The 17885-nt window shown below is 36.3% G+C and overlaps 1 long non-coding RNA gene across 1 annotated transcript in view; it reads right to left on the reverse strand.

The window, feature by feature from the left end:
• LOC110261468 overlaps positions 540-17885 on the reverse strand; it is a 206817-nt gene continuing 189471 nt past the window's right edge. The window contains exons 2-3 of the long non-coding RNA XR_002345560.1: positions 4783-4872; positions 540-4541 (exon numbers count right to left, since the gene is read on the reverse strand). This is a non-coding gene — a long non-coding RNA (uncharacterized LOC110261468). The remainder of the gene's footprint in view (positions 4542-4782; positions 4873-17885) is intronic.

Here is a 17885-nt window from a genome sequence, read left to right on the forward strand (position 1 = left end):
CTGTAGTTTTCTAACTCCTCAACAGAGTTCTTAAATAATCTATGAGTTACTGCGTTAGGAGCACCAAGGTAACGTCCACTTTTCCTCAAGGTTGTCACCTCCCAGAATACATTGTCTTCTTTACTCAAGCCTAATTTTCTTTTCAGTTTGGATAATAATGAGTTCTGTGTTCAGGACCATGTTCTTTTTTTTATTTTTCTTGAGCCCTGCTGCTGAGATGAGGAAGGCTCTGACCCTCACTCAGGGAGCTACTATAATAGAAAGTGAACTAAATATACAATTAGGGCAGATATGATGCTCAATCTTTTTTTTTTTTCTTTCTTTTTTTTAGGGCCATGTCCGTAGCATATGGAAGTTCCAAGGCTAGGGGTCAAATCAGAACTACAGCTGCCTGCCTACATCACAGTGACAGCAATGCAGTATCTGGGCCATGTCTGTGCTTTGACCTACACCACAGCTTGCAGCAATGCCATATCCTTAACCCACTGAGCAAGGCCAGGGATTGAACCCACATCTTCATGGATATTAATCGGGTTCATTTCTACTGAGCCACCATGGGAACTCCATACTCTCTCTTTCTCAAAATCTGATTTTTTTGCTAAGCATATAACCACTCAGGAAAAAAAGCTATTTTTCTAGTCCCTTTTGTAGGTAAGGAGTTCTGAGTGGTAAAAAGAAGAGAAATAACTTTCTTTAAAATACATTTTAGTTGCTTTATGCCTCTGACTGGTACAGGACCAGTCTACTTACCATAAGCAACTGCAAAACAAAATAAAATATATTAAACAACTCTTTCAGACATTGAGACAATAAGACTGTGATTATGAGAAAAGGAAAAGCCTGCTATTAGCCTGTTTTCTCCTTGTAAAAGATGGCCCAGAGGGAAGACCCCAAGCAGAGCACATGAAAGCTTACTGAGCTTAAAAGACAAATAATGGATTTGGGTGAGGCTGAGAGGCAACCAGAATCTGTAGGACAGAATATTGGAGAGGAATCATCTGTGCAGAGAAACATGCATAAAGGTCCCATTAAACTATACAGTGAATCTCCAAAAAAAAGCAGTTGCTGGGAAAATAATTACTGGGAGCCATAAGCTGAAAAACTCCTTGAGCTTGAACAAGAAAAATATTCAAACTCTTTCCAGCTTGAGCAGAGAAACCTCATTTAACCCTCAGGGAACTCAATAAGAGAACCCAGAGGGTCATGGTTTGGTAATATGGCCAAATTAGTCTGAGAGTAAAGAGCACTCTAAACCAACTCCCAGAAAGCTTAAAAACAAGCTTTAAAATTCAAGCTTTGCCTAACAAGAATACTTTAACACTCTTTAAAGGAAGAAAATATATGAAACACTCAATATTGTAAAAAAAACTTTCTACAAACAAATTTTTATCCCAAAATAGGAGAAAATAGAACCAGAAATGACATAGATGATGAAATTGAAAAATAATAATTTTAAATAAGCTATTATACCTATGATCAATATTTCTTAAAGAATGACATGATCATAATAAAAAAATAAGTCAATAATAAAAAGTATTTCTAGAGATGAAAAATAGAGCATCTGAAATAAAAATTCACTTAATAGAATTAATAGCAGATTAATGCCTCAGAGGAAAAGATCAGTGAACATGAAGATACAGCAATAGAGTTTCCTTCTTTTTGGTGTTTTTGCCTTTTCTTGGGCTACTCCCATGGCATATGGAGGTTCTTTTTTTTTTTTTTTTTTTTGGTCTTAAGATACAGCAATAGAAATTGTCTAAATTGAAGCATTGAGAGAAAAAAAGAAGAAAAAACTAAAGAGACTCAGTAATCTGAGGGACAACATCAAACATCTAACATATATAATCCCCCCCCAAAAAAAGAGTAGAAGGAAAGGAGCATAAAAGTTTTCTGAGTAAATAATGACAAAACAATATACAGTTTGTAGAAATACAATTTATTTCTGTATATTGACCTTTATCTTAACTTCTAAACTCAATTATTCATCCAAAAAGCTTTTAAAATAAATTCCAGTGATTTCTATAAAATGATCATGTTTTCTGCAAATAAAGGCCATTTCTTACTTTCCACTATGTTTGCTTTTCATTTATTTTTTCTTTCTTTATTGCATTGTTGAATAAAAGTGGTGATAGTGAACATCCCTACATTTTTCCTGACCGTAACGGGAAAGAATACAGTCTTATAAAATATAGTGCTAGCTATAGGTTTTTCACAGATGCCCTTTATCAGGATAAGGAAGTTCCCTTCTCTTCCTAATTTGATAAGAATTTTATTGAAAAGGATATTGAATTTTATCAAATAGTTTTTAATGTAAATCGAGATTATCTTACTTTTTTTTCTCTTAGTCTGTTAATATGAGCCAAGGCTGGGTTGATTGAGTGCAAAAGAGTAACAGGGAACTTTCTGGTTGACAGAAATCTTGATTGTGTTATTGATCAGTGTTTGTTAAAATTTATCTAATTTAGAATGTGCATATTTTCTTGTGTGAATATAATACCTCTGCAGAATTTATTTAAAAAATATATCTCAAATGCATTACTTTTCCCTCATTTTGTTGCATATTCCTCCATCCTGTTACCTAGAATTCATGTATAAGGACTGAATCTATAGCTGCCATCTTATAACAAAAGAATGAGAGTTCTACAAGGAAGTAGCATGAATTTGTGATGTCTCTGAGGGTATAAGCAGCTATTCCTAGCCCTGCACTGCCCATTGAATTGTTAATGAGAGAAAAACAAACTTCAACATTTTAATCCAATGTTATATTTTGGCAAGCCTAATTCTAAATGACATAATAAGTGAGTTTAATATTGAACCATATGAATTTGATGCTAAAGAAATGCTAAAGGCATTCAATACAGTTCATAGTGAGTTACAAGTTGGGTTTCAGTAAAGACTGTAGGTGTGGATGGGAGAGAATTGCATTTGAAGTGAAACTTAAGGGTGAATATGACTTCCACAGATACATGGTTTTGTCAGGCTATAAGAAGTCAAGGAAAGTTTCTGAGCAATAGCATAATAGAATGGGAAATTATACTTTTAAAAATTATATGGCACAAATCTAGACAGAAGATAAACTCAAGGAAAATAGAAAGAATGCTTAAGAAGCAAGACATTAATTTTAGCTGACACATAGAATGTACTAAAAGGAGCTGGGTGGGAATAGACTAGAAAAACATTTAACGCTAAACTTAGTGTGAACATGAGTCTTTTGGAAAAGTGAGTATTTTCTGACTTGAAATCAACTTGCCTATGGAATGCATGGCAGTTGTATCTTAGAATGTGGATACGATTGAAGGCAATGTGGATAAGAATACAAGATGGGACTCTATTAACATGGTCCAGCCAAGAGGAAATAAGGATCAGAATCAGGAAACATTGGATGTAATGACTAAATCAAGAGAAGCTTAAGAACGAGTATAGGTGGAGGACCCTGATTAAGGGGTCAAGATTGGCTTTGAGGGCGCAAGCCTGAGATGATCACCCAACCAGGGATGATGGTATCAGAAGTGTAATTCCTCCACCCAACCCTGAGCTGTGATATGCCTCTTTGGAGAAAGTAAGTAATTCTGCCTATGCTGAAGCATCAAAAGAGTGAGGGGGAAGAAACAGAAAATAATGGAATGAGAATAGGAAAAGAAAAATTCTATAATGTTGGATTGAATTAAAGGTATCAAGATATATAGATATAGATATAAATATTTCATAGCTTTGTCAACTTCAAGGGACTAGAGGCACTAATAAAGAAATGAATATGCTAGTGTCTAGATCCTGCCATCTAAACACCATTTTATTTTTCTCTAAAAGGAACTAGTAAATCTTGGAGAAATGCTGATTATAGCTGTGGGGCAATAAAAGCTTTAGGTGTTCTTGAAATTTCTTGTTGTGCCATAAATTAAGGGAATGCTCCAAATCTAAGGTGCCCATGTCAAAATAACACAGACCTGCCTGAAGGGGCTTTTTGCTGACCAAATTTGGATAATTTTGAACATTAAAATGGAAACAGTCAATATATTCTAACACATGGAATAAGACTATGAACTGTGTTGAAACAACATAAGGAAGAACAATCAGATACATCCATAGATGTCTTTGATTTGTAGTTGATCCATGTAAAGAAACAGAATTCAAAATCCATCCTTCAGAAAGTGTGGCAGAAGAGGTGCTGGCCTTTTGGTGCAAAGAATTAAAAAGTTTCTGTCATTTAGTCATAAGTATCATCATTGCAGTCTGGAAGGCTTGGGCTGAATGGCAGCAGCAAATGTGTCTTTCTTAGGGCCTTGTCTGGGATTTTCTCCTAAACATCTTTGCTGCAAGCAATTTGCTGAGAGCAATTTTGCCACACAGCTCATTTTGCAGTAAAAGATAAAAACATAAATAAAATATAGACTAATATTTGATAGGACTAATCAAACAAGAAATCAAACTAATCAAGATTAATCAAACAAGAAAAATTAATAAAATTTATTGTGAAAAATTAAAATACAAAATCGCTTGAATACATTTAAAACATGTGTAGTCATGGTTACTTCCAGATTTTCCTGAAAGTTAAACAAAGAAAGGAGGAATGCTACTGTTTCATATATGTGTATATATATATATATATATATACACACACACACACATATAGATAAAGTTTATTATATCCATATATATAACAATGCAACTGATAGTATATTTAAATGTTCCAGAATGTGCCTAGTCCTTACATTTCACCAAATTACATAATTCAGATTCTGTCTACATTATATTCTCCACTATCAAATAGGAAAAAGTACTCACCATTTTCGAGAAAGCTGTACTCATCAGGAACGACACAACTGCATCTTTTGGAGGGATAGGAAGGGTTGATTCTTCTTTTGCCTCTAGCTTCTAAAATAAATTTGGAAAAGAGGGCATGAGAGAACAACAGCTATTACCCAAATTAGCTAAAGAATCTGTCATTAATGCTCCCAAAGACTGCTGTGAACCCGAGGCTCCCTCTTTTATATTCTCCATAGCTTGGCAAACTTTGCTTTTTGAGGACTGATAGGGATGACGATGCTCACTGAAAAGATTTACAAACTGATGTGCTATTTTCTAGTGTAGTATGCAGTCTGGCTTTACATGCTTATTTCACACTTCCAGTAAGTTTTCTTATCACCATATTTTCTATCAGGTCGATAAATGAGGTTGTTACCATCCACTCTTTTAATACCACCAGGCTTACGCCTCACTGTTTAGGTCATTATGAGGCCTGAAATATACATATATCATAAAAATAGTAATGTATCAATAGAGAAATAAAATCAAACTGTTAACCAATTGAAACCAAACCGTCAATCAGTTATTTTATCTTTTACGGCAAAACTGCTTTACGGCCAATGAGCTGAGCGACGAAACTGCTGGTGGCAAGGATTCTTCAGGAGAAAATGTCTAACCTTTCCGCAGGCAGCCCTCTGAGTGCAGTCTGGGAGCTCTCCGTCTGACTCTAGTCGTCCAGGGAAACTGGTGAGCTTCCTAATTTCATATAACAAATTTTCGTTTAGCTTAATCTAACTCAGTTTTGCTGAGACCTCTGTTACATATGATCCTATGGCTTTCAAATTTACCATCTCCGGTGGAATCTAAGAGGATTCCAGATTAGAATACCTTCCACCATTTTCACATCAGCGTGTTTAATCTTACCCCTAATAATTTATGTATTATGAACAGTGATGACAGGAGTTATTTTGTTAAACATTAAAGTATGAAGGATATCATAATGTTCAGAAGGTCATTACTTCACTTTTTAGAGATGGGCCAACCTGGTGGTTCGTGGATTTTGAAAACATTTACGAATACTTTTTTCATGGTCCTTTAGTTTGTGAAAACTCCAATCACATGTGGTGACTGAGAGAGATTTAATTCGTATGTTTCTAATTTACATTGATTCAGTTCATTCAGGTGGGTCTCCAAGACGATAAAATAATGCCCAAGAAAGTGGAAGACTTGGATAATGAATTTTATTTATTTGTTTTGCTGGATGTATAGACTTGACTAGAGTACCTCCAATCTCAGAGAGAGAAAATATTTTAAATTTGGGAGTTGGCTTGATTATTTTCCTCTACGTCAATATCAGTTTCCTCTCAAACTGAGTTGTGACCATATACTCTATGCTACTTGTTTCCTTAATGGTCTAGATATTGTTCAGTTTGTCTGTAGCTGAAAGGCAGTCTGAGTTGAGGTGGCCTTGACCGCACCAAAAATGAGGTTGGACTCATCTTTCACACTTGAAAGTTTACAGGGAAATGTCAGTGATTTAGGTCCATACTATTACTAAAAGAGTGCAAAATAGTTTTTTTTTCCTACCCCACCAGCCCTATTTGCTTTGGTTTTAACCCGAGGGACACAGTTATTGATGAAACCATGGAAGAAAGAGTGCTGAAATTTTTGCAGTTCTTTTCTAAACCCTCAGACTTTGCCATATCAACTCTCTAAAACCATCTGCCCCAGTTAAACTCTATTGAACTAAAGTGGTTAAACCAATGTACCAATTCCCTGGCAGTATTTTATTTCCACTGCATACAATTCACAATCTCCACATTAGTCTTTGGCTATCCCAGGGGACTGTGTACCCTCCCCACAATAATTTCTATTCTTGGAAACATTAGAATGGCAACTTGGGGTGAAATAAAAATTTAGGCTCCAAGTTAACTTCCTGAAAAAAAAAATGTTACAAGCTTTGTTTTCAGTGAGAATGTATTGAGCTCTACTGTGCCCATGGGACTGTGCCAGATACTCTACTGGATGTCATATACCACTCACCTCTCCTTCACTGTGCTCTAGGCATATTAACATCATTTCAGTTCCTAATTTTTGCAGCCTTTTCCCCTGAAACCTCTGTACATGTTCTTCATTCACCTAATCCCTCCATTTTGTCTGTTCCTACAAATAGACATGTGCTATCCCCAGGTGACTCAGTCTTATCCTTGAGGGCTCAGATACAATGTACTTCCCTTCAGAGAAACCTTTTCTTACCACCCAATATACATTCTCTCCCCTAGCACCCTCTGCCCTCATAGCATACCGTAATTTGTGATTAACTATTATTTGGATTGTTTTCTTGCATACTTCCACAAGACTGTAAGCTGCACAAGGGCAGTGGCCAAGTCAGCTTTGCTACCACTGTGCACCCAAAGCTTGTAGCTTTAATTTTTTTATTAGAGTAACATTGATTTATAACATTGTATTAGTTTCATATGTACAACATTATATTTATACTTCTATGTACCCTAAAACGTGCTCACCACCAAAAATTGAGTTTCCATCTATCACCATGCAGTTAATCATCTTTACTCATTTCACCCTCTTCCTTTGATAACCATGAATTTGTTCTCTGTATCTATGTTTGTTTTTATGTAGTTTAACTTCTCTAGTTATTTTGCGTCTTTGTTTATCAGGTTTTTTTTGTTACACATATAAGTAAAATCATACTGGATATTGAGGGTACTATGCTAAGTGAAATAAGTCAGATGGAGAAAGACAAATGCCCAGTGTTTTTAGTGCAGAGTGTTCCATATGGTCAGTACTCCATATAGGCCATTGAAAGAGAGTTGACTGTTGACCTATTAATCTGATGGACAACATGTTTAATTACACATGTTAATAGATTAATAGACATATCACGCTTGTACCCAGGAGAAGAATGTAATAAATAAAATACACAGCTATCCTTCTCTATAAGTAGTTATTCCTTTGCTGATTAGTCTAAACAGAAATTTCCTGGCAGTCTTTTCAGACATCATTGTGAAATTGGGCCAAATAATAAAGGTCATAAAATGTTTTCCCACTAAATTCATTTGTGCTTATATTATGTACACTCCAGAGCAAAAGAAATGGAAGTGTTGATTCATCACTGGGAAGTAAAAAAGGCAATGAGCTACCCGTCACTTTTATACTATGTTATATTAATCATCTCCCTGGGTGTTTCACTCTCTATTCCTTGCTATTCACTCTATTTACCAGAAGTCAATAAGCTTCCAACATTCTGTGCATGACCTAAGAGGAAAACAAAAGTCAGGCATGATTACAAGTTGTTTCAATCATCTATCCTGTTTGGGTTTGCATTCTTTCAAAAATGTTAAGCACGACAGACTAAGTGAAAATGGAAGACATACCTTTTAATTTTTTTAATTTAATTTTTATTTTATATTGGCATATTGTTGATTTAAAAATTTGTGTTTTCAGGTGTACAGCAAAATGACTCAGTTATACATATATCCATTTTTTCCAACTCTTTTCCCAAATAGGTTATTACAGAATATTGAGTAGAGTTTCCTGAGCCAAACAGTAGTTCCTAGTTGGTTGTGTATTTTATATATAGTAGTCTCTCTGTGTTAATCCCAAACTCCTAATTTATCCCTTCTCCCACCTTTCCCCTTTGTTAACCATAAGTTAGATTTCTAAGTCTGTGAGTCTTTTTCTATTTTGTAAATAACTTCATTTGTATCCTTTTTTTTTTTTTTTGAGATTCCATGTATAGGTAGTAGCATATGATGTTTGTCTTTCTCTAAATTTACTTAGTATGACAATCTCTAGGTCCATCAATGTTACTACAAATGGCATTAAATTTTTTATTCTTTTCTATGGCGGAGTAATGTTCCATTGTATATGTGTACCACATCTTCTTTACTGAGCCCTCTGTCAGTGGACAGTTAGCTTGCTTCCATGTCTTGGCTGTTGTAAACAGTGCTACAGTGGACATTAGGGTGCATGTATCTTTTCAAATAAAGGTTTTCTCTGGACATATGCCAGGAGTGAGATTTCTGGGTCATATGGTAGCTCTATTTTTAGTTTCTTGAGGAACCTCCATACTATTTTCCATAGTGGTTGTACCAGTTTACCTTCGTCTATTTTTTAATTGAATAATTTGGGGTTTTTTGCTGTTGAGTAGTATGAGTTCCTTATTTATTTTGGAAATTAACCCCTTATCAAATATGTGGTTTACAAACATTTCCTCCCATTCCATAGGTTTCCTTTTCATTTTGTTGATCATTTCTTTAGTTATTCAAAAGCTTTATAACTTGATGTAATCCTACTTGTTTATGTTTGCTTTTTTTGCTTGTGCTTAGAGTGTCTTTATATGAAATAGTTGCCAAGATCAACATCAAAGAGTGTTTTCCTTGTGTTTACTTATAGGAGTTTTATGGCTTCAGGCATTTCACGTAGTCTTTAATCCATTTTGAGTTTTTCTGTGTGGTGTAAAATAGGAATTCACTTTCATTGTTTTGCATGTTAGTATCCAGTTTTCCTATCACAGATACTAGATTTTCTTAAAAAGGGGGGCGTTAATTATTATGATCAAGGTATTCCAAGTGCAATTTTAAGTTGTAATCACACTTGAGGTATGTGTATATGCCTTTCCATAGTTATATACTCTCTCAAAAGATGAAACACAAAATGCCTCCCCTGTCATCTTAGTGTGATATAAATATATTTGGGGTCATTGTGAAATTGACCCCTCTCTGAAGGATGCTTATGAGTCTCTCCCTTGAAATCTCATTGTTCTTCTGGGTTTCATTTTTACTTTGCTTACTCCCCCTTGAGTCTGCTGGAAGCCTTAAACAGAAAACAGAAAAGGATACTTTTGATTCCATATGCTCATGCAGTATGCCATTTTGGAGAAAGCTCAGCTACTGCATTTATTTCTGTGCAAAATTTTCTGCCTGGGCTTTTGTCCCTTTCCATGCAATTTTTTTCAGAGACTCTCATCTGCTTAGAATTCTGAAGCCCATTAAATCAGAAACATGCTTTAAGAATATGTCCTTTAAGAAAACCACTCATTGAAAGCTGAGTCTTCTAAAAAAAAAATCTTAATATTTCTTATTCAGTTTAGTTCAAATGCAAACAAGTTCTTCAACTCAGTATGACATTGAGACTCTAAAAAAAGAATGTTGCCTGAAAAAATGATCAAAAATAACACGGAGAAGTGTATTCCTATCATACCTGTTCTTTGCTTTCCTTGTTGCTTTAGTCTCATCTTTTGGCCAAATAAATAAAGTACATGGAGCACCATTAAAGAATGATGGACCCTTTACCTAAATATTTTCCTGGAACCACCTTCCCTCTTATTCCGTTGTCCTACTAGCAAAACTGTCATGTCAGTGAGTAAATATTCCCTTCTTAAACTGAAGTTCTATTTTTTGCTCCCACTTGCCAAAGTCAGCATGATTTGAACATTCCTCTTCACCTAGTATCAGTCCCCATCAGATAACCATTAAATGAATAGAAGCTGCAGGTTAGGAGGAATGCTAACAATGCAGATAAAGTCCTGATATCTGGCATCTGTGAATTAATTCAGCCAGATCACAGCCCAGGAGGGTGGCTGTCAAAGGGAGCAAGGGTGCTTGGGAGGCTTGGCTTGGTGCCTGTAACTTACAGCACCTTCCCCCAGGCTAAGCAGCCTGGCATTTCATATCTAAAGTCACCACAGGAATGAGACAAATTCCCCTGTCCTATCTGGCAACTGCTCACCGTGGCAGATTAACTCCCTGTGACTGTCAGGGAAACAGTCACGTATATTCACCCACAGGAATGAATTAAAATGACTCTGAGGGAGCCACTGACCCAGCTAAGCACTGAGAAAAAGGGTCAGTTGACCTCTTAATCCATTCTCTATATTGGTTTCAGACTCAGAGTTCCAGAGCCTATTAAGTCTGGTAATACAAGAGGCAAAGTTCTTTTCCCCTGAATATTTTAAAGCAATCACAATCTATTGCCTGTTTCTAGGTTGTCAAGAAAATATACAAGCAGAGCCTCAGGGAATTTGAGTTCTAATCTTAGCCCTCTGCTACATCTATGATCTGTCTGAAGAGGCTACTTTCTGACTGAGATTTACCTTCACCGTCAGAACCCACTGTTTTGAGTATCTGAGCCTGGAAGCCTAGGTGTTTTGCATTCTCCACTCATGGTTTTTAGGCAGAGGAACACTTGTGTATTCCTGACTTTGACCAGTAGATGGAAGCATTTTTGATTGTGTGGCACCTCTAGCTTCTCAGACTTAAAAAGAAATATCTTTGATTTCCAGGAAAAGCTGAGACGCTGAATCACCAGATTCGTCTGACATAGTATCTTATTGGTGTATAGAATGTCTTCCCAAATAAAAAGGACAGTGAATATTTTGAAATAATAAGGGAAGAATTTAGGAAATACTTAGGGTTTATTTTCAATAGTCACAACCACCTAATTCTCTTAATTCCCTCACATTCTTTTAATTAAGCAATATAAAATGATGATCGTGATTTATAACAACCTATAATTCAGAATGAATAAAATTCTCCTTAAACCTCAAGTGTTTCATAAATACTCCATCTTTAACCAAAGACCAGTAAAAGTGTTTAACATAGTTATTCTGCCCAGATGGCTAAAAAACTGGGTTCTAAAGCAAACTATCTTTCCACTGAGAACTTATTACAGTATCTCATTTACCTAAGTTTCTTAAGGTTGTCAGATTTTAATTTAGAAACCATATGATATTTTTGACAGAAATGTCAAGGAGATTGTAGGTCATTACCAATCATTGACAGTCATTCAAATGTGGGCCAATTATTTTTCTTGACATAGTTGATAATGGGACTGATAGTGAAACTGAAATTTAATCACTCTCTTACTCTCTACTTTCTGAAGCTGAAACTCAAATAAATCCTTGAAAGACTTTTCTATCACTGAAAGAGTCCACAGCCCATACTTTGAATCATACCAGAAGGAAGACTAGCAGCCCTTGTTGGTATTATAAATCTTATACTAGAGCATTCTCCAGTAAAAACTCCAGTGTTCTCTGATATTAAATGAATAATGAATGAATTTCCCATTTTTAACTCCAAATGTGCTTCTATTTTGGAAAATCCTATGTATAGTCCGCTGGTCCATTTACCTTTCTCAGAAACCTGCAGCATGCCTTGAAGTCACTTTTTCCTTTATTCTCACAGTCATCAACAAATACTGCCAGTTTGGTTTCCTAATGTGTTTACAACCCAGCACTTCTCTCCATCTTCATGGCCACCAGGTCAGATGAGGTCAGATCCAGCCACCAAGGTGTTTCTCGTGGACTCTTGGCAATTGCCTCTAATTGGATAACTTCATGACTAATGAATTATGAATATACAAACAATAAGATGTAAAAGTATAAAAGTATCAAAATATGAAGGGTTAACATAAATTCATAGATGGTAAGCTTTTAGCAGACAGCTGAGGGATCTGAGGAACACATTTAATGTTTTAAAACTGGTGTCAACCAACACCAGTCCCTGGATTTTATAGTCAGGGTCATATAGAATAAAGTATTGACCATCTGGACTGTGGATAAAGCCTAAAAATGGTTTTTCTTAAGTTCATATGAGGATAAGAATCTATAGTTACTCATATCCTGATCATCTGAGAACTACGAGAGCTGCCACCTGAAATATTACCCAGGAATTGGGAACATGCTGAGGATGCTGGTCCCCACTGCTTTAGTAGCACCCCGAAATTCATGTTTACTGCTCCTCAAGGCTGCTTTCCAAGGCTAAGGTTTATATAAATAAAAAGCAAACATTTATTAAAATACATACAATATATGCTTTCCACCATCATATTTACATAGGCAGTTAATGGACTGAGACCATATTTTATTTTCATTGAGCTAATGAATGAAACTCCTAACTCAGACTCTCAAACAAAACTGAGCTATTTCATTTCTGCCATCACCCTTCCCCCAATACTACCAGATTTTAAAATATGGAGTAGCAAACATATTCTTACTGGGAGAAACATGGAGAATGGTTTGCTAGCAGTAATAGCTGATTGAATCCATTTATGGATCCAATATGTGATCCATTCTAAGGATCAAGGCAACAGAAGACTCGGCTTAGTGCAAGCATACCAGAATCTAACCAGCTCAATCTGGTGAAGACAAGCCAGCTTTCTCATTTGCAGTGGCCCAGAAAAAGTTTTCTTACAGCTTGGCAAGAGTTGGCGTTATTTCTGAAGTTAAGCTGACCTTATTGACCTAAACTACAAAGTAAATAAAATAATGTCTAATAAATACATAGGCTTTCATAGACTTTTTTGTGGAAGGCTGCAGGTTTCTTATCAATGTTTATTAATAATCATTGGGGTACATTTAAGGAATGGAGAAAATCTGTAACTTCTCTCTGGAGGTTATTCAAGAGAATTGACTTATAAAATTCCCAGCTCCTGTGCCATACTCCTGCCTCTTCCAGAGGCATTTTTAATGAAGAAGGTGGGAGAATTGGCTGTTATCAGGTTGGAAGACACTACTCTTCTCTTCCTGAGTGTGGGCTCCACTCAGTGCCTTTCCATCTGTGGGACTGACAGAAAGGCTTTGTGAGCAGGAAGTGAAGCTGGAGCCACAAAAGCATGAAGCCTGTGGAGGCAGGCATCGTGGGCGCCGGACGTCTGCAGAAAAAGTTGAAAATGAGCCAATGTGTGAAAAATTGAGAGGCATTCTAAAGCCTCTGAAGACATCAGAAGCCAAGTATCATAAGAAAAGGAATAAAGAAATAAAAGCTGCCATTTTTATAGCCTTCTTAGGATTACTACCAATTCCATTTAACCTGAAACTATTTCATTGGCTTAATGTTATTCATAACTACAAAAATAAAGACGATGTGTTTTGAAAGACAAAATAAATGAAAAAATAAAACCTTTTGAGGAAGGAAATCTTTGATAATGAATATTTTAGAATTATATCAAGCTCTTTGATGATGTCTTTTGCCTGACACTATTTGACGGTAAATCCAAGAAACCTCTAGACAGTCACATGTGAAGTTCATCTTCAGGTTTATGTGTTTATGCATCACACCTGAAGACCAGACAGTACAGACAAATTACCCACAGAAGCAGAGGTGCATTTCTTCCTAAGAGTATATTATTTGAGATGGATCCAAATGTGGAAATTAAAAAGTTCTAGTCAGGATTTAGAGGCTAATATATCTACAGAGATTTTGGAAAACATTTTTAGGTGACAACTTTCAAAAATCGGTATAAAAATGGAATATTGTCAACTCTCTTAAAAATTCCCAAATTGTCTCACTTTCCTCTTTGTGCAAAATTTTTAAATTTTTAAATTTCCATTAAAAGACATTTTGAAAGATTTATGTTTCATGATAAGGAGCTGCACAGCTCAATATTGTAGCCACTGGCTATGTATGGCTATTTAAATTTAAATTCATTAATATTAATAAAGTTAAAAAATTATGTTCCTCAGTTGCACTAGCCACATTTAGAGTACTCTGTGACTTCATGTGGCTCCTAGCTACCATATTGCATGGCGCAGACATAAAACATTTCCAATGCTGCAGAAAGTTCTATTGAACAGCACTGATCTAAAGCAATTTGTCTTGATGTCTTCTACAGATCACTAGGTCTATGTTTTTAATAAAGGGTAGTGTACTGGGAGTTCTGAGTTAAAATTTTTCTTTCTTGGAATTCCCATCATGGCTCAGCAGTAATGAGCACAACTAGTATCCACAAGGACTCAGGTTCTATGCCTGGCCTCGCTCAGTGGCTTAAGGATCCAGCGTTGCCATGAGCTGTGGTGTAGGTTGCAGACACAGCTTGGATCTGGTGTCATTGTGGCTGTGGTGTAGGCTGGCAGCTGCAGCTCCCATTCGACCCTTTGCCTGGGAACGTCTATATGCTGAAGCTGCAGCCCTAAAGAACAACAACAAAAAAAAAATTTCTTTATTTTTTTACCTGTCAGTCTCTAAGAGAAGGCTCTGGGATCTAGGAATTTCCTAAACTAATTTAGACATCAATTCCTCTTTGTGAAGAAATTTCCAGGACAGTGTTCCACGGAGCAAACTTTGGGAAACATGGATCTGTAGACTACAGGGTTTGTTATCATAGACTGTGCCTTAGTCATCCCTCTCTCTCTCCCTTCTGCTTCCAGAACAATGTTCACACATGGTAGGTATGTTCTGTTGGCTTGACTGAGCCAAGTGAAAGAGAAAGGGGTATAAACGGATACAGGGTGAGGTCCATCTAGATTTTAGGCTCCCAAACCAATTGCGTTCTCTACTGGAGCAACCCAATAAGGTAAAACCATCGCTCTTCTGTACCCTAGCACACACAACTTTTAGATTTCCACATTTGGATTCAACTGTCTGATATATACCATTTCAAATTTCCATGGTTTGAGAAAGCAGGAAACATTCTGAAAGGTATATTTTCCCGAATTATTATTTAACTTGCTAAATTAAGTTTGATTGGAATTTGCTTAGAACTCTAGTCTTCCTCACTGCACTGGAAAGAAGTCTAAAGGCTCCAAAACCCCTCTATCTTAATAGTACTGCAGTTTGGATAAGTTCTAATGAAAATTTGATGCTTTAAAAACAACTTAAATTTTCCTTTTAGTGACATATCTTAGCAAAAGCTGGCTGGAGCCTGGGAGGCAAGAGAACATCGTTTCCAAGGAAAACCACAAATCCTTCTTTCAAAAAAAAAAAAACTCTTCCATGTACTATAGTTTATTTTTCTTTTAACTGAGCCCTGCTTGAAATCCTGGTTCCTTGGTTGTTGTCCTAACTCTAACATCGGCTAAATATTCTGCGACCCTAGTGGGATGTTAGAAGGACAGTGATGGGTGAGAGGAAATTACCTTGATTTCCACAGAAGCCAGATCCTAAGTAAACTCTCCACAGCCTTCCTGTCCCTTAGTCTTTGCTCTCCTTTCCTTTGCCCAAATGTCTCTCTCTCTCTCTTACATATCCAAAGGCCTGTCACTTCCAGGAGGCTTTATGTTCCTCATTCTCCTTCTTCTGAATACCTATTATGTTCACCATTGGACCTCTCACTCGGCATGGACCTTGGAATTCCTAAAGTGGGAACTTCTATGCCATGTTCTGTCTCCCAGGAGAGCTGAGTGGGTCTTTAGAACAGAGATCAAACTTTAGTGACCTCTTGGAGTTCCCATCATGGTTCAGTGGAAAGGAATCTGACTAACCTCCATGAGAATGCAGGTTTGATCCCTGGCCTTGCTCAGTGGGTTAAGGATCCAGTGCTGCCATGAGCTGTTGTGTAGGTCACAGATGTCATTTGGATCCCAAGTTTCTGTGTCTGTGGCAAAGCCCAGCAGCTACAGCTCCGATTCAGCACCTGGCCTGGGAATCTCCATATGCTGCTGATGCGGCCCTAAAAAGACTGAAAAAAAAAATATTGAGTGACCTCTTTGTTTATTAAACTCTTAGCATCATATCATGCAAGGACCAGTTGTTCAGTAATGATAATGATAAAACACCCTCACATATTGCTTAAAGCAGATTGCCTTATTTTAAATTGTCTAATTTAGAATTTGCAGTGATACATATAACAGTTAAGAGGTTGACGAATTAAAGAATTATAAAAATATTTTTTTATACATTTAACCTACATTAAAAATCATTTTAAGATCTGTCGAGACACGTAGTCACATAACAACCACTGGGCCAATGGAGAAGGGAGATAAACTGAATTACTGCGTTTGACTAACTTTCCTTTTTGTTTCTGGATAGTATTTTTTTATTGAGCTGTACTTCACATAACCAAAAATTCAACCTTTTAAAGTGTACACATTGGTAGATTTTAGTATAATAACTGTGTTGTGCAAATACCAGTACTGTCTAATTCCAGAACCTTACCATCATCCCCCCAAAAAGCAACATATTCTTCAGCAGTTACCCCCAATGTCTCCTTTCCCCTTACTCTGGAAGCCATGAATCTCTGTCAGGTTACATATTCTGGACATTTCGTGTAGGTGGAATTATATTATAGTGTTCTTTTGTGTCTGGCTTCTTTCACTTAACATGTTCTCAACGTTCACCAACGTCATGGTGTGTATCAGTACTTTGTTTATTTTAATAGATTAATACCATTCCATCATATGGATATGCCCCATTTTATCTTTTCATCAGCTGATGGACCCTTGAGTTGTTTACACTTTCAGGCTATTACGAATAATGCTGCTCTGAAAAATTGTGTCCAGGTTTTTTGTGTGGATGTGTTTTTAGTTCTCTCAAGTATATAGCTACGAGTGGAATTTCCCTGTTCACTTTTTCTTACTCTTCATGTAAATCTTTGAAATCATATATTTTTTATTAGTCTTATGCACTCAGTAAAGGAGATCCCGGAAAGATTTCAGTCTGCTAGAGTGTTGCAAACCAAGTGATTTTTCTGAGAAAACATTTCTTTAGAAACAGTTATAGATACAAAGAACAAATAGGTGGTTGCCAGAGGGGTGGGATGGGGAGAGAAAAGAAATAGGTGAGGGAGATTAAGAGGTACAAACTTTGAGTTGCAAAAGAAATGAGTCATGGGTATGAACTGTACAGTATTGGAATGTAGTTAGTAACTGTGTCACATCTTTGGTGACAGATCATAACTAGAATTATCCCAGTGATCATTTTGAAATAAATAGAAATATTGACTCTCAAATATAATGGGAATAACATAGTATATTATAGGTCAGTTATTCTTCAAAAACAAACTTGTAGAAATAGATATGAGATTTATGGTGACCAGAGGCAGGGTGTGGGAAGAGGGTGGATTGGATGAAGGCAGTCAGAAGGTACAGACTTCAGTCATAGCATAAATAAGTACTAGAGATGAAAAGCACCACATGAAAAATATAAGTAACACTATTTTATATATGAAAGTTGTCCAGAGTAAATCCTAAGTGTTCTCATCACAAGGGAAAACTTTTTTTTCTATTTCTTCAATTTTGTGTCTTATTTGAGAAAATGGATGCTCACTAAACTTACTGTGATAATCATTTCATGTTGTATGTAAGTCAACTCATTTTGCTGTACACCTTAAACTTACACAGTGCTCTATGACAATTATACCTCAAAAAACTGGAAGGAAAAAATAGTCTGATTCAGAATAGTTTC

Source organism: Sus scrofa, chromosome 1 (assembly GCF_000003025.6).
Source record: "Sus scrofa isolate TJ Tabasco breed Duroc chromosome 1, Sscrofa11.1, whole genome shotgun sequence".
Taxonomy (NCBI): Eukaryota; Metazoa; Chordata; class Mammalia; order Artiodactyla; family Suidae; genus Sus; species Sus scrofa.